General features: G+C 41.4%; 1 pseudogene; it reads left to right on the top strand.

Annotated features, from left to right (window-relative positions):
- Positions 1–1,675: 1,675 nt before the first annotated feature.
- Positions 1,676–17,146, top strand: part of LOC143664325 (UPF0669 protein C6orf120 homolog) — a 73,647-nt pseudogene continuing 58,176 nt past the window's right edge.

Here is a 17,146-nt window from a genome sequence, read left to right as displayed (position 1 = left end):
CCCACAGAGCCTAAAATATTTACTATCTGGTCCTTTAGAGAAAAAAATTTGCTGGCACTTGCTTTAACTATCCTCAACTAGATGTTCTTTTGGTTTTGTGGCTGAAGTCATTCTAACTTATGGATAGTTGTTAGCTTCTCCAGGTCTCAGAGCACTCATCTATAAAATGGGATGAAAACTCATGGTTTGTTGAGAACATTGAATGAGATAATACATAGAAAGGTCTAAGGAAATTGTGTGGCTTACAATAAACATATAACCTGAAAATCTTCCATCCTGCCACTTTGATTAAGCAGCTACTGTGTCAGTGGCCAAGAGTTTCTATGCATAAACGGTGGGATGCAAAAACTCTGCGATATAGCATTCTCAGTCTCCAACTGCCAGTTGGGAAAACTTCACCTTCACCTAGAAAGTTTGAATCAGTACTTGAGAATAATACATAGGTGATAATCAGTGACTAGATTTCAGGAATAAACTGTGAATCTTTTTAAATATTGCTTGGTTCAAGGTTCTGAGGACCTCGTATAATAAAAAACCTTCTAAGCAAAGAAAAAAAAATGGGTTAAGAGCTCCATTTTTACTTTTCAATATTTAATGGAAAATGGTTTCTTGTGTACTCGTGTGCTATATTTCAAGGCTGCACATTCTTGAACTCTTACTGGTAACAGGAAACCAATGTGATTTTTTTTTCTCTTTCTTTAGGAAAGCTAACAATGACTTCAGAAGTGTGTGTTTGTTATCAGATTTAGGGCACTTGTCACATTTTGGCCTGAAGGCAGGCCAAGGGAGGGCTTGAAAAAATATCCAAGAAACGTCTTCATTGCTCTTTCTCTCTTCTAATTAAAATGCAGTTCGTCTTACAGATTCCAGAGCATGTTGGATTTGTGGTTGCAAGTATGAGGTCATTTTTCCTGCCTATATGATCGCAGTGAATTTTTAAAGTCTCCAGTGTTTGGTAACAACACACAAATAACTGGAAACCTGAGAGCCGAGCACAAGTTCTTTCCAAAGTGTTCCCATTATTCCTCAGCATGGGGTAAAAATGAGTCCACCTCATGTAGGGTATTGCCAGGATCCCTGGAGGCCCTGCACTCTGTGGCTGAAGTTGTGACCACCCCCCCCAAACACATCAGCTAACTGGGCTAAAACAGAGAAGTACGGAACTTGGTTTGGGGCTCTCCTGAGACTGAGTCAGGAGTTGGGTTCTGTTAACCTTGCTGTTGACATGGAACAAGTAAGTTATTTAACCTCTCTGAATTTCATCTTCCTTATCTGTAAAAAGGGCAGCCTCATAGGGATGTTGTGAGAATCAAATAGGAAACTGAGTGTAAAATGCTTACAGTCCCTGGGATGTAGAAAACTATAGAGGACCCGTTTGGCCTCACCTATTCTTTGCTTCTAGGTGCTCACCATTCTCTGAAAACTCAGCCCAAGAAACTCAACAGAAGCCGGCATCTCTCAAGTGCCAGAGGTAGAGCCTGATTTGACTCAACCAATCATTGCAATCCGATGCCAGTAAAAATGCCTAGCTTATGTAAGTAAAAATGTACTCAGGCTTCCAAACAACCAATCAATGCATGCAATTATTCTAGGGAGAAGCACAGGACCCATGTTGGTCTAATCAGACTGTTTGGGAGAGATTTTTCCCCTCCCTTGATGATGTGAGCAAGGAAGCATGAAATGTCAGCTATTGCTGGTAGCCATCTCGGGACCAGAGGGAAGAAGTCAGTCTGAGGAGAAAGCTAAGGTACAGAATAGGTCAGAACCAAGAAAATAATAGAGAAATGGAGGTGAAGCTCTGCGTACCTCACTCCTGAATCTGCCCTTCCCCTGGATTTCCTGTCGTATGAGCCAATAGAGTTTCTTATCATTTACACAGACTTAAGTTTTGGTTATCTGCAGTCAAATCATCCTAAAGGATAAGAATTTATAAATGATTAGTATTATCTCTCAGACTATACCCAGTAAATTTCTCGCCAGCTTGTGCTTTGGATCTCAAGAAATTTAGGAAAGAGATTAGGAAACAATTTAATTGCTCGTTTCCAAGTAATTTAAGCTAAGCATTTTTACTTACATAACTTATTTTGAGTCCTTCCAGTAAGAATGCACTCACTATTGGTAAACTGAGGCTCAGCGAGAACAGGTGACTTTCCCCAGGTTTAACAGCTACTGTGTAGCAGAGCCGAGAGTCAAACCCAGGTCTGGATCCATAGCCTGTGCTTCTGCTGCTGCCTCTTCTGCCAGGACCTTCTGCTGCAAAGTCATGCTCTCCACCAGAGCTGCTCCACGTCTGTGCCACCATGGATGCGGCATGAGAAGCTGCAGGCTCTCCTTCTGAAGCCCATCATCAGGCAAGAACTGACACCTCATTAGGCATGGGGTGATGGAGAGACACCTTGAATAAAACTATCTATATTAAGCCTTAGAGGACAGCCATAAAGTGACCTATCACATCAGATAAATTAAATGTATTCAAATCCCCCCAAGTCTCCACCTAAAAAAAAAAATTTAAAAAAAGATAAAAAACTAACACTGGTGAATAAGAGGGTTCTTTAATTACCTGTTGCAAATATGATTTGGCTGTGTGAGTAAAGGGGGTAGCAGGGCAGAGAAAGTGAGTATCATTGTGGGCGAAGCCACTACCAAGTGAAGGGAAATCAGAACTGAAGCGGGTCCCTGTGATTCCCCCATCACCAGTGCAGGCCCCTGGTCAGGGAAGCAGCCCCGTTGTCCCCTATCTGTGCATACTTGGGCTCATCCCTTCCTCTGGACCAGGAGTTCTCAAACTTGATAATGCATCAGAATCATCTAGAGGGCTTGTTAAAACACATATTGATGGTCTCCACCCACAGGGGTTCTGTTTCAAGGTTTCTGTATTGAGTGGGGCTCGATAATTCACTTCTTAAACAAGTTCCTGGAAGATGCCGATGCTGCTGGTCCAGGGACTGCATTATGAGAACCCCTGCACTTGACCACTTATGCTATGTTTATAGAAACTGAGAACCAGTCAGCCTCTCCTCTACGTTAACCTTTTCCTCCAAGGGTTGTAGAAATCCTGCCTCATTCTTGGTGGCCCAATACCCACAGATTCAAGTTCTAAATCTTTCTCTTCATTCCCTTAGGGCCTCCATCTGATTAACAGGCTTAAGGTCCCAGTTCCTCTGGGACCCAAGTCTTCTTTTGTCCTCATGAGTCCTCCCCAGGAAGGAGAACTGTGCCTTGAATTCCCCAATCTTTCTGCTCCCAATTGCTGGTCTCTGCTGAGCCTGTTGGTCGGCATCTATATTTACAATGCTAGCATCAACATCAACAACTCTACAAGCTTCTATTTATTGAATGTTAGTTATGGGTCTCGTGTGGCTTCTGTCAGACTCTACATGACCTCTGTGGGTGGTCACCCATCACCCATCCACCCCAGCATCTGTGAGCGCCCTGACAGCAACGTCCTCTCTGAGCCTTCTCTCTGGCTTGTCAGCTCAGTCGCAAGGTCCACTGAGGCCAAGTCCTGGTGCACATAAAGCACTTCCGAGATTTTTGTTTGTAAGGATGTTTGCATAATGGAAAAATTGCAGAATTTATCAGAGTGTCTCCTTCATCTCCCAAAAGTGAGGTGTACATTCACTGGTATGGCAGAGATTGGCCTGTATTCCTTCAATGAATGAAAACTGCACAATTTTGGCTTTACATTTATTATCCAGGAAATAACTTTGTTTCCCAAAGTGTGGGCCATGAGCCACCAGTGGTTTGTGGGTGTTTTTATGTGGCCCACTGACATGACATTACTTACACTGCATTGCATGGTGAAAAAGTTGTTTCCTTTTCAATTCTCTTTGAAACCAACCGGCAGAGTCAAGGAAAAAGTCCTGGTTTAGCATTAGTGTGTCTTCCCAAGTTTACCTCTTGCTAATCTCTCTTTTGTTATAATGGAGAGGAGACCACAGGCTCAGAACTCTGTTTGACCACAGAGACTAGGAAATGTGTAATAATACCACACTGTTACCATTCTAATTATTTTTATGGTTACCTTCAATTTATAGCAGGTAATAGTGACTTTCCACTTATGGTAGTGATTTAAAGTTTCCTGTATAAATAAACTTAAGAAAAAAGAGGATTTCATTTAAAGAAGTATATTATTTAAATTAGGATATGTGTGGCAAAAATCATTAGGGTCAAGGATAACTGAAGTTCAGGAAACATTGATAACAGAAACACATCGTTCTGTGTACCAGTCCATCAAGAGTAGCACAAACCTGAACTGTATTTCGTTCTTTCTTTCACCAATAGTGGGAATAAATTGCAATGAGTGATTACACATTTAATGAATAGTTTTTGATAGCCTAGACAACACAATTTATTTTTGAGAGGCAGTTGCTTGTCTATTAGATTGGAGAACAAGAACTAGGTCCCTGGCTGCTTTTATCCTCAGCATGGACCTTGCCCACCTCCTCGCTCTCATCTCCTGCCAATATCCAGCCATAATGGCCTTCCTCCAGGTCCTCAAACAGGCCTCATCCATTCTACCTCCAGGCCTTTGCACATGCTGACCCCTCTGTCCATCTGGAATGTCCTTTTCTTCTCCCCCCTTTCTCCCTTTCCCTTGACCAAGTCAGCCATTGGTTTAAATGTCTTAAATGTCTCTTTTTCAGGGGAACCTTGCCTGATCTCCAGACCAGGTGAGCAGTCCAGCTTACGGCATGCCTTTCTTGTCCTTGGAAGCACTCCTCACAATTTTAATTAAATGACTTTTTGATTTATCTAAGGCCTGTCTCCCCTGCTGAATTGTAAGCTCTATGAGAGCAAGTAACTTGCTGCATGATGGGTTTTCAGTAAGTAATCATGACCCATCCCAGACTACGAAGTATTATGTATGTAACACCAATACAGAGTGTTATGTATTATCATAGCACCTAAGAAATGAAAGGAACAGAAACATTTTCACACTTAGGGATTTGAAGTCAGTTACCTATGACTACTAGTCATAGCAAGTAGCGGAAATTATCTGTGCATCAAGTGAATCAAATGACCCAAGTGTGCAAACCTGGCCTTCCAAATGTATTGCTTATAAAAACAAGAGATTGAGACCATGGGTTGGAGCCAGATGTTCTGTGGGCTGGAGCTTATTGTCCAAACACTGCAGATTCTCGTAACTGGAACTGTGTGTAACTGAGATCCTGAGACATAAGATCCAACCCGCAAAATATTTTGAAATAATGTTGTACAATTACTTAATCCTTGTTACACTATTGGATAGAATGCTTTCTTATATACACCATTATAAAAACATTATGCCTTGGTTTCAAGTTCTGGAATGCCCAATGACAATAGCTTTTTTCCCACATTTGCATTCTCTTTATTTAATTGGTCTTAACCTTGTGAGCAGATTTATTGTATATGACAGTGAGCAACCCGAGCCTGTGCAAGAGCCAGCTATGCTATTTCCTGCTCCCTACCCACCTCCTCCTTAACATTGCTCTGTTCTGCTCGTTTCGCTAGCCCCTGTCCTCTGCTTCAGGTATGAATGTCAGAACAGCAGTGACTTAGAGGAACCTTCCCACTGATGGACCTCCTCTCTCCATCTCTGAACTGAGCTGATATGAATTTTCCATCCCAACTTCTATAATGATCTTATTCTTAAGATGTTCCATGAAGGAAAAACAGTTTGATAATCATGGAGTATTTAGCTTTAAGAACATGTGTCTGTGTGTTTGTGCATGTGTGCAGTAGGGTGACTCTGGTTTAGTTTGTGTGTGTGTGTTTCCTGATCCATTTTTGTCATCCAACTGAAATCTTCAAGTATTGACTAGTATAAGGAGTCTTGATAAATAAGAGGGGTTTATGAGTCATTTGCAGCTCTCCATATCTCATCTTAGCCAGCCTGTCCACTAGATAAGGGAGTCTGGGTATAAGAAACACAGATCATCAGGATTTCAATATTCATACACTGTGAGCATGTCAGAAGGATTTCATCACCCTAGACCCTCCTTCCCTTTCACACAATCTTGACCCACCACACTCTCATCTAGGGAGTTCTGTCCAAGATGCACATGATCTATGTATCACTCTCACTATTAATTGAGCACTTTTGATGCATCAAATAATGTGCTAAGTGCTTCAGGGCGCATTATTTCATCAAATCTCCCCAATAACATAGGCGATAGCCCTTTTGGTCTCAGTTTCCAAATCTGTAAAATGGAGAGAACTGAAACCAAAGGGGCTAATTAAGTAGTAATTTCAGAATTGAAATCGAAGTCTTTCAGATTCAGGGTGGAGGTGCTTAACCAGTGTGTTATACGAAACATTTGACTACATTCTATTTCCATTTATGATACTGAATTTGCACAATGAGTCAGAGGTTGGTCTGCCCCTCTACGACTGGGTGCAATGTGATTTTCTTAGAAACTTGCAAATGTGTAGTTGTTTTGAAAAGAAAATATTGCCATAGAGAAACTTCTAATTCATTTCATTTGGAGGGGGAAAGAAAAAAACAATGGGTCATCAACTGTCAAAGAGAAAAAATCGTATTAAAAGGGAAGGGCATGTAGAATAGCCTCCTTTCAGGGGAGAAGGGACATTAGGAGAGATATGGGATGGGAGCTTTCCACCCAAAGCTGATTGGCATTCCATTTGGAAGGGTACCAGAAGTGTCATCTTGTTTCCAGACAGGGGCATTGATTTTAATACTCATGGAGATCTGAACTGGACCTTGAGCAGCTTTCAAAACTCTGATCAGGAAGTCATGGACTTGATGTTCAAAAAGTTTGGATGTACTCTTTGGTTGTCTAATAAGCCCCTGTTCTTCTATTCTATCTCCATGGAGCCTATCTACACCTTTCCTAGTCCTCTCCCATACGTGAAAGCACCGCCCGATTATAGAGAAGTATATTTACAGCTGAAATTACCAAAATGGCCCATTATGTTTATTAAGACAGAAAGAAAAGAGGCTGCGATTTGTCCCAGCTGTCTAAAGAGCAGCTCTCTTGCAATTGGAAGTGTCCTGATCCTTCTTTTTTGTTTTTTTTACCCTTAAAAATGAAGTACATGCAGGAATACCCTTCATGATGTGATTTCAGGAAAAAAAAAATGGCATTTGGCAGGATAAAAGGTCACGGCATTCCAGACCATGGAGATTTCCAAATATCTGCCCTGGGGGTGTGAAATGTCAAACCTCCTGCCACATGTGCTTCTTCCTCATAGTGAAGGGTATGAGGGACATTGAAAATCCCAAGGGAAGGTGTTTTGGAGATGTATTCTGCACCACACAGGAATGGGGCTGGAGAAAGGAAAAAGGAGGCTGAATTCCACTGACAGCAGTTAATTTTTGTGACTAATTCAGCTTTTGGAAGGTAGAACTCCATGGAGTGCATGAGCTGCAACATGGTTTCTGTTTTAATTAGTGGCACCACAGGGAGAAGATGGGCTTATAATTGAGTAGTTTGCTGATCGGTCAACTTCTACCGGTAATCAGACATGCTGAGACGTGGACATTAGCGGGCAGCTCTGACTAGCAAGAAGTCAGCCCCCTTAGCGCGGCTAGTTTCAAATCAGGTTGCGTCTTTTCTCTAGATTCTTTTGGGAAGAGGATATCAAACAAATATTTTCTGGATGCTCTCCTCCATTCCCTCTCCTTCGACCTTTCTCTCTGTTCCAATGTTCCAGAGCAAGTCTCTGCTCAGGTATATGAATGGAAGTTGATTGGCACATCTACTACTCAACTTTCCCCCCAAGCTATATTGCTAGACATCTGTTATTGGTCTCTCTTCACCATGCCCACACCAGGACAATAACCATTCCCATTCCTTCTGTAAAACCACCTTAAGTTTTGTCTGTTTCCCACTCTGTGTAATCTTAATGAGACAACAAATTAAGGTGCTATGTTCTCCCTTCTCTCCTTCTAAGGGAGAACTATGTTCAGGACCTACATTAAACTATTTGGACTCTTTTTTCCCGAGACTTTGAATCTTGAGAAAAGTGACAGAAAAAGAAAAACGGTTGAAGGTAAATATTCAAATAGCAAGCTATGATCAGACTGCTTTTTCCTTATTTGTTACCCAGGCCCCTAAGTTGCCTCAGTTCCTATCTGTTTCCTGCCCTGATTCTCAAAACTTTCCCTGAATATGTGAACCTTCCACTCTCCTTTCATCACGTTCCTTTCTGCTCAGATTAGCCAGAGTGAGTATTCTGCTGCCTCAGACAAATAAGCCCAAAGTGTAGGGTATCCAAGAAAAGGGCCCCAATGTACTGCTCAGGGTCCATCCTCCACCTTCCTTTTCCTGCTCCCAGTGGGAGAATGTGCAGAAGGAAATCAAATCATACTTGTTGTATATGAGAAGATAAATAAATGAGAAGAAATGAAACATTTGTACTAATGAGTCTGGGTTTGGGGCCTGGCGTGAGTGTCTTCATCCCAGATGTTCTCATGGGATCTGCCGGGAAGCTGCATTCCCATGGGATTCTTGCTGCAGTTCAGAGCATGAGAGTGATTTGTCTGGCTCCTCGTTCTTTCAGGCGCCCCCACACTCTGTCATGCCCTCAACTATTTGGGGTTGACTGCTGATACACGCAAAAATGTCACATGGCTAGAGGAGGGAGAGATGCCACTTACCCTCCGTTTCCCGGCCATGCTTGGGGCATGGTTTGCATTAGCCTGCCTTAAGGAAGGCAAGTCTTGGCATCCATTCAGATGGGTGTGTTGTGCATGTGTGTGTACTCTGTTGCCAAGCTACCCCAAGAACAACACATCCTCCCTGCACCAGACCCCAGCCCAGTGTGTCCTCGGTGCCTTTGCTAGGGATAAGGGGGGTGAGGTGGCCGATGTTTCACCTGCCTGTGCATGCCAGGCCTTGGCTCTCAATGCTAGTCAAGGGTCTTGAAGTTATGACCACCAAAGGAGCGACAATTCCCACCCAGTGGATTCCAATTCATGTGCACAAGATTCTAAGGAGGGAGCTGAAGCATTTCCCTGGCTGAGTAGGATTTATACCTCTCTCCCGCTATGAAATAAAAATGAGAACAAATATATGCGTAAAAGAATGAGTTCACCACACCTAGATGGGGACCAGGAGAAGGAAATCCACAAAATCAGGTCAGCTTAAGCCGAACTGGCTTGGCCAACACTCTTTCATAACCACATCAATTTGGGGCTTTCACAGGTTTGATTTTTCTTTCAGCCCAATCCACTAAGGAGTTGCTCACAAGTTCTGTGGATTTCCTGCACAATTACAGATTATTGCCATGGCAACAACAGAACCATGTGACAATTTTGCTACCTCAGAGACCAGGAACGGCCACTTACAGGGAACACACATCATCTTGTAATGGGACTCTGTGTGTTGGCCTCACATTGTTTTAAGACTAATCACTGCTTTTTCACAGATGTAGTTTGTCCCCCACCTACCCTATTTTCACGATCTTTTAAAACAGCTTGGATTTACTCTAAAGCAGTTCCATATTTGCCTGTGTTTAGTGGTCATGAAATAGGTATTATTTGGGGGGTTGGTGGAAGGAAAAAGAGGGGTAGAACTTGATGAGTGGAGGCAGATGGGAAGCAATAAGCAAAGGAGAAATAACTTTGCTGGCAGATGGTTTGCTCGCCACCACGTCACTCGGGTTGAAACCCATGACAGTACTCAAATTCTGGGTCGGCCACGTACAAGGCCACCCTGGGAATGAATACAGCTTGTTTCTTTCAAGTGAACTCTTTTGTCCACTTTACAGGCACAATGAGAAATGGGGCCATTGATTAATTGAGTTAGAGAGATGATTGAGAAGGGGAACCAGGTAGTATTTTCTCTCTGGCAAAACAATTTCTTTTTCAGAAACTTGTGCATATAGCCAAATCCCAGGCTCTTTCTGCCAAACATTTCCCCCTTAATTTTTTTACCTCTGGGCATTTCAAGGAAAATTGAATCCACATGTTTTCAGATTCATTTGCAAATGCAGTTTGCTTTTGAGCTGTTTGATGACCAGCATGCCCTTTGAGTGTTTTTATGAGCTTAAACTTATTTTCCCCCAAGTCTTTTGCTTCTGAACCAGGAAGTGGCCTTTGAGGTTTGTGGTAGAATTCAGAAATATTTTTTACAGCCTTCTCCAGGTTTTCTTATCTCATCCTGGACCTTGGTAAAGCAAAGAAAAGGATTTTTACCAAGTGCACAGGAATAATCGAGGGTAGCTTACTGTTTTCATAACTAAGAAGTAGATCTGACATGGACATGATCCAGCTCCAGGAATCACATGGCTTCCCCATCTTTCTTTATTACGGATGACATTTGTATCGAAGCAGATGCTTTGTTTCCCAGGGACATGTCTCCACCTGTGACAAAATTCCCTGACTGGAATAATGCTTCAGAGGCCGAGTTGGAAGTTTAAATTTGGCCCTCCCCTCAGTTCCAATGGCAGAAAACACTCTTTCTTAAGTGAATTATTTCTGCAAAGCAGAAAGGGCTCCTTTTTCTAAGCACCCCTGGAATTTGGGGGACATGTAGGTGTTTTTACCTAATGCCTCCACATGATCCAAAAGAGAATTCTGACTTCCAGTAAGAGGAGAAACAAGTATGTATATATGCATGTATTCGGTATTAAGAAAAATACATTACAAGGGAAAAGAGTAATTGGGAAAGATGCACAGAGAAGGGGAAATATCTAGAAACAGTGGGTTTTTCTGAATTTAGTCTCAAGTTTCCTTTGAGGCTGTTCTGATGAATTCTACCTACATTCCAGGATACTTCCATTAATGAGGAATTAGTGTGAGGAGTTCTCTAGATAAATATTTGTGGACAAATAACATTCTTCCAGGAAGCTCATTTAATATGCACTCTATTTTTCTTCCCTCTTTCTCTCCAGACCTATGATCCCAGAGAAAGTTGTATTAAATTCACATGCCCTATTTTTAACTTTCATCTGGACTTCCTTATTTTTTTCTCTTTTAAGCATGAGAATCAAGCACATAATGACCCTTTGTATTGTATCCAATGGAAGGTCACAAGCTCAGGGAATTTACTTAAGTTCCCAGGAGAAGTCAGGTCATAAAAGATTCGTGTGCATGGCCTTCAAACTAGCTGTCAGCTCTGCTAAGTGTTTTCACCCCCATCTGCAGAAAAAAAAAAAAAAAACAAGGGATGCATGGCTACAGGAATTATTTAAGTTTTCACAAAAAAACTGCCTGTAAATTCATTCTCACCAAATCAAAAGTGTTAAGTGAATCATAGAAACTATTGACATTGCATTGGCTGGGAATAATCCTATAGAAGAGATGATATAGATATAGATATATGACTGAAGATTGGAGTTGTCAGATTGTCCTTTAACAGTTCTCAATTATTTTATGTTTTCTTCCTAAATCATGTTCCTTGTTCTTAAAGTTTATTACAGACAGAAAAAGAAAAGAAGGGAAAAAGGAAGCTTGTTGGTAGCTCATTGTCAGTTATAGAGAGGTCTCAGACTTCATGCGTTCAGGGTCGGGTGGATAACCCACATACGTGAGGTGGACCTGTAGGAATGTGCTACCCTGGAAGCCACCTGTCTTTTTCTATACGGACAATTGCTGCTTAACTCGAGCTGATTTTTGCTATAAAGAATAGCAGGTGCAGAGTAGCAAGATCTTTTTTTTTTAATAAGTCATTTATATTGTATATAATTACATTTATATTTTTAAATTAAATCTCCTGATTTTTAAATATTGGGAATCTCTTCAAAACTATAAGAATTTATGGTGGACTAAAACATTATGTATGTAGGATAGATTATACCTTCTCTAGGTACCAGACAAGTTCAGGGAGAAGAAAGCCAAATAGGTAAAAATGTAACCAAAACATTAGGTTTCCAGACCATGTTTTTTAACTCCTTGTCTCAGTGCCTGATTGCACTGTGGTTATGTTCAAGACTTAGGGGGTAGAGGGAGAGAGAAGAGATGGGGCAAGAGGTAGAGGTGCTCTGGAGAAGGAGAAGGGGCAGGATGTCAGCCAGCATTCATTTTTATGACAGCCACCATAATTTGGATGATTCAGTCGTGTGTTGAGTTGACAATATTTATTGAGTCCCCTCCATTTATCGGCTGTGCTGACATTAGACACATGGTGGGGAGAAAGTTAGCCATTGTTGTTCTCTTCACGGAGGAATCGTCTGTTGGGGACACAGACATTAATGAAATAATTGCACAAAAAATGCAAACTGTAATGTACATGTAATGCAAAATGGAAGCTGCAAAAATCCTCCAAAAGGGAAGGGTGAGCTATGGTGATATATAATTAGAGGACTTGATCTGTTCAGAAGTCCAGAAAGCTACCCTGGGGGAGTGTGCCAGTTTGAAACTGTTATGGACTCTGGAAAAGTCACATTCTTTATTCCTGATTCCATATTTCTGAGTGGGATCTTTTTGATTAAGTTGTTTCCATGAAGATGTGACCCACCCAATTATGGATGGGACCTGTTGGTTAGATGGTTTCCATGGAGATGTCTCCACTCATTCAAGGTGGAGTCCCTTACTAGAGTCCTTTAAGAGGGAACCATTCTGGAAAAAAGCTTTGGAACTGACACAGATGAGACCTTTGGAGATGCAGAAAGAATATGTCCCCTCCTAGCCAAGAAAGAAAGCTGGCAGACATCGCCATGTGCCTTCTTAACTGACAGAGAAACCCCAGACATCATTGGCCCTTTCTTGAGTCAAGGTATCTTTCCCTGGATGACTTAATTTGGCCATTTTTATGGCCTTAGGACAGTAAATTTCTGACTTACTAAAACCCCTTTATAAAAGCTAAACCATTCTTGCTGTTGCTAGCAGCATTAAGAAACCAAAACAGGCGAGGAGTTTGGCCTATAACGGTAAGGAGGAATTAAGAGTTAACCAGAAATGGGAGGATGGGAGGTGGGGGCGGGGGGGGCGGGGAGGATGACCTGTCAGGCGAAAGGAACAGCCCTTGCAAAGCCCCTGTGGCAGGAGGGAACATGATGAACGCAGGATTCTGAAAGGCTCCTGGGGCTTGAATGTAGAAAGCCAAGAGTAAGCTGAACAAGTAGGCAGGGCTGCGATCTGGCAGGGCCCTGAAGGCTGGTTTTGAGGAGTTGGGGCTGATCCTAGATTCAGGCAAGTGTGATTGAGTGATCTTTAAGCTGGGAGTACAGGATCAGGTCTCTATTTTGAAAGAGTTGACAATAGTTTGGTGAGAGGGAAAAATATATGCAAAGGGATGATTTGGGAAGCAATTGTATCAGTCTAGGAGAGATGAGGGCAACTTCAGTTAGGAAAGTGATGGGAGGTCCAGAGAGAAATATGTAAATTTGAAAGAGAATTACAAAATACAAATGAGATGACTTGGTAATATGCATTGGAGACTTGCCATACCCTTAGTCCTTCAGCAAAAAAAAAGAAGAAAAAGAAGATGCAGATTATATAAAATCCACCTCTACAGAGAAATCAGGCACGCTCAAATATATGCATTTTTACATTATGCATAATTGTGGTACAAAGGAAATATTTCCTGAAGACCAGCCCAGAAGTAAAGTAGAGAGGAACAGGGAGAACCCGGTCCCCGTTCTAAACTAAAATTGGAAAGGTTTAATTAACATCTTAACAAAATACTAATAAGTTTTTCTTTAACAAATAGGTCCTTTCATTCTTAGCTTTTTTGGGTCTTTAAAGAGAGGTGAAAACATTGGCAAAATAGCTGCATTTTTATATGCACAGTCAATTGAACCTGAGATGGATTCAGCCCAGTGCTGGGCATAGCTGAGATGGGGGGCTCCGGGTGTAAATGTTCTCCGAGGTCCTTGAAAGAGAGCTGGATTAAGGCTGGGTTCTGGATGCAAGAGGCCAAGGAAGCGTATCCTCACCCCAAGCAATCGGCTCGAAATTCCAGAGGAAGAGTCATAAATCGGCAGTTTCCACTTTCCATTACTGTAAGCCCTTTAACCCCTAGAGTCAAACAAAAAAGTAAATAAAGCCCCAGAATAGAATCAGCTTTGAAAATTAAAAAAAAAAAGGAAAAGACTTTCTTAATTTTTTTTTTAATTTTTTATTTTTCTGCCTTCCCTTTCCCTTCTGTGAATCAGGTTTTGATCCAGGTCTCCTAAGGAGAAAGGCAAGTTTGCTATCTGCATGAGCTGGCAATGTTGGGAAAGGTTTTGTTATTGGTGTGGAATCTCAGTCCTGCGAAGCTCGTGGTAAGCACCCCTTTCAACCTGGTTGCCTGGTGACTCTCTCACTTGATCACTGTATCCTGGTAATGCAGCGGGCTCTTAAGGGAAGAGGCAGAGGGAAAATAAAGGTGGGATGAGTTGAATATTGAAGCCACTTTCCTCAGACAGTGTTAAGGAAGAGAGGAGCAGGTTGCTGATGCATGCAGTTTGGCTTGTGTTTGTTGGGTTTTTTTTTTTTCTTTTGGATCAATACATGGATCAGAGATTAGAAAGGCAGAAGACTTTACTCAGAATCTGAATCCCCCTAAGGTCCAGCAAGTAGGCAGAAAAGCAAGTTCAGTCTCTTAATACAGTGTACACGACATCAGGCAAATCAATTAAACTCAGCATCTCAGTTTCTCTCTCTGCAAAAAAAAAAAAGAGGGTGGGGTGGGGAGGGGATAATAATTCTCATACATTGAAGCCACGAGAGACAATAGAATTATAATGCTGAAAGTGGCACCAATTATCGAAACCTTCAGCTGATGGAGGACTCCTGTCTCTCTCATTGTTCATCCAGAACCATCTTTTAGCATGCTCAGTCTTGTGGGATGGAAGAAAGGAACTTAAACCAGAGCTCACCAACTCCGCCATTCTCTAGTTCTGAGTTTTGCAAACTTCTTCTTCTACAGAGCCCAAAACTTTCTTCTCTAAGTTCCACTGATCAGGGAAGAAGCACTCGTAGTATGTAGACACTACATGGGTTGCTATGAGAGCTGGAACTTTACTGGTCATCCTCTGTTACCAAAGCCCTGCCTTCTAATATAATTTTCCAAGGAATTATCAAATAATCTAACAAGCATAACATATAAATGATGGATATTTATGCACAGACCCACAAACACACTTGCACACATGCATACTACAAACTCAAACATAAAATATCTCAGGAGCAAAGTAAAAGCATAAAATCAACTGGCAGAAATGGCCTACCTTAAACAGGGCATTAAGTGGTATAAATGGACTCATTCTAAAAATGATCAGAAATTCCCAGTTGAATTAAAGATTGATATCAAAGACTGAGAGATACCTCAAGGCCAGCATCTCCAGAGAGAATTGGAGCTGATTGGAACTGAAGCTCTATCTCTTCCCTGTGCATTTGAGTGAATACTTTAAATCTCCAAAGATTGAACTATAAAGAGAAATTAGTTTATTAATAATTCAAACTTCAAGGGGAAAAAAATGTCAAAAGCGTATGCTCAGGAACAAAGCTGATTTTATTTTCTCTGTTTAGAATAGAGCAATGTGTGGAGAAGTTGAAGTGCCAGGCTCAAAAATTGAATTGTATTTTTTTTCGTCTTCATGTTTTTAAGAAATGTTTCTACTAAAATATACGTTAGCAAATATTCTGATTTTCCTTGGCAAGCTTCAAGTTTTTCAAATCCTATGAGGTTTTGGAGAGCGTCAAAAGCAGAGCACTTTATTCAATACTTTAATAATTCAAGGTACTTTCATGAAGTTATTAACTGACCATACTTAATTGGGGTTTGTGAATTCAAGGCAACATATTCAAGAATGGGCGTGAAAGAAAGGTTACTAAAAATCCGAATTTAAAACAATTCCACCAAATTGACTAATGGGTTGACTCACTCCCCAGGAGACGTTTCATAAATGTGGGGATCGAGATGCACTTTGCCAGGGATCTACTCGACTGAGATGCCCTTGAAGGCTGAGTCTATATCTTCCTGACATCTGAGGGTGTGGTGGGGAGCCAGTAGCTGAGTTGCCCCAGTGTCCTCAGCGTGACTGAAAACAGGCCAGCCTGGGAACAAGAATAAGCATGTTGTGCCTTTTCCTGAACAGGTCAGCACTCAGGCACAGAATGGCCTTCACTTTGCCTGGTGCCTACAGGGTGCCCATTGCCTACTTCCCACACCCATGTATCTCGAGGGTGATGCTCCTGCAATTATGCCCTCTCTCTTCTGCAATGCCTCCCTGTCTAGTGGACCGTTTCCTATCAGCCCTTTAAACGCCTCTCTCCTTAACATTTCCTTAACCCTTGCTTACACCAACAATCCATTCTGGTGTTTCCCTTTCAAAGAAAACCTGTTTTTTAAAAATTGTTTTATATTTGCTGCATTTACTTCCTAACATCTCACTCTTTCTCAAACCCATTCTAAACAAGTTTCAATTAGTCTGTCATGGGATATGACATTATTGTGTACACTTTTATTTGTTAATTGTTTCCCTTATTAAAATGTAACCTCTATGAGAGGCACTTAGTTCTGTGCATTTCTGTATCCCCAGTACCAGTACTGGACCAACACACAGTACATAGTAGGATCTCAAAAAGTATCACTTATATAGCTGACCAAGTGAGGAGAGATCATATTCTTTTACGTAAAACCTATGGACTATCCCAGCTATAGCTCCTCTGATGGATAAACAGTGTGTTAATACATAAAATGACTGCTAGAAGAACCATTTTTTGAGCACAGTAAACTTTGGAAGTAGAAATCTGGACTTAGGACTTCACCGTGGATGCACAGGTATTCAGTAGGTAGTAAATAAACGTTGAATCGATGTACTTGTGACATACAACAATTCTGCAGCACTTTTGCTAAGTAGAATAATTTGGTGCAAGGAAAACCCCTATTGGACCCTAGCCAAGTTGCTCCAAATGTACTGCAAATTTCAGGAAGAGCCTCAGGCTTTGTACTTTAGGGTTATGGGGAAGCAGCTGCTAATTCTAGGCATGTAAACACTTCTTAGGAAATATTGTTACTCTTCGTGACAACAATTCCTTGCAACCCTGTTTTAATTCCTGTCTTTTTGCTTTAGGTCAGGGATGGCAAATAAGACATATCTCGTTTCCAAATCTGACTGAGTCATTCATCAAATATTTAATTCAATATTAACACACCATATGTATTGTGCATCTATAAATAAAAGGCACTCATCTAGATGCAGGGGATAAAACAGTGAAGAAAACAGACAGAAGTCCTGCCCTCATTAAGTTTACAATCTAGTGATTGTT

This window comes from Tamandua tetradactyla, chromosome 20, assembly GCF_023851605.1.
Source record: "Tamandua tetradactyla isolate mTamTet1 chromosome 20, mTamTet1.pri, whole genome shotgun sequence".
In the NCBI taxonomy this organism is placed as follows: domain Eukaryota; kingdom Metazoa; phylum Chordata; class Mammalia; order Pilosa; family Myrmecophagidae; genus Tamandua; species Tamandua tetradactyla.
This window is presented reverse-complemented; position numbering and strand designations above follow the sequence as displayed.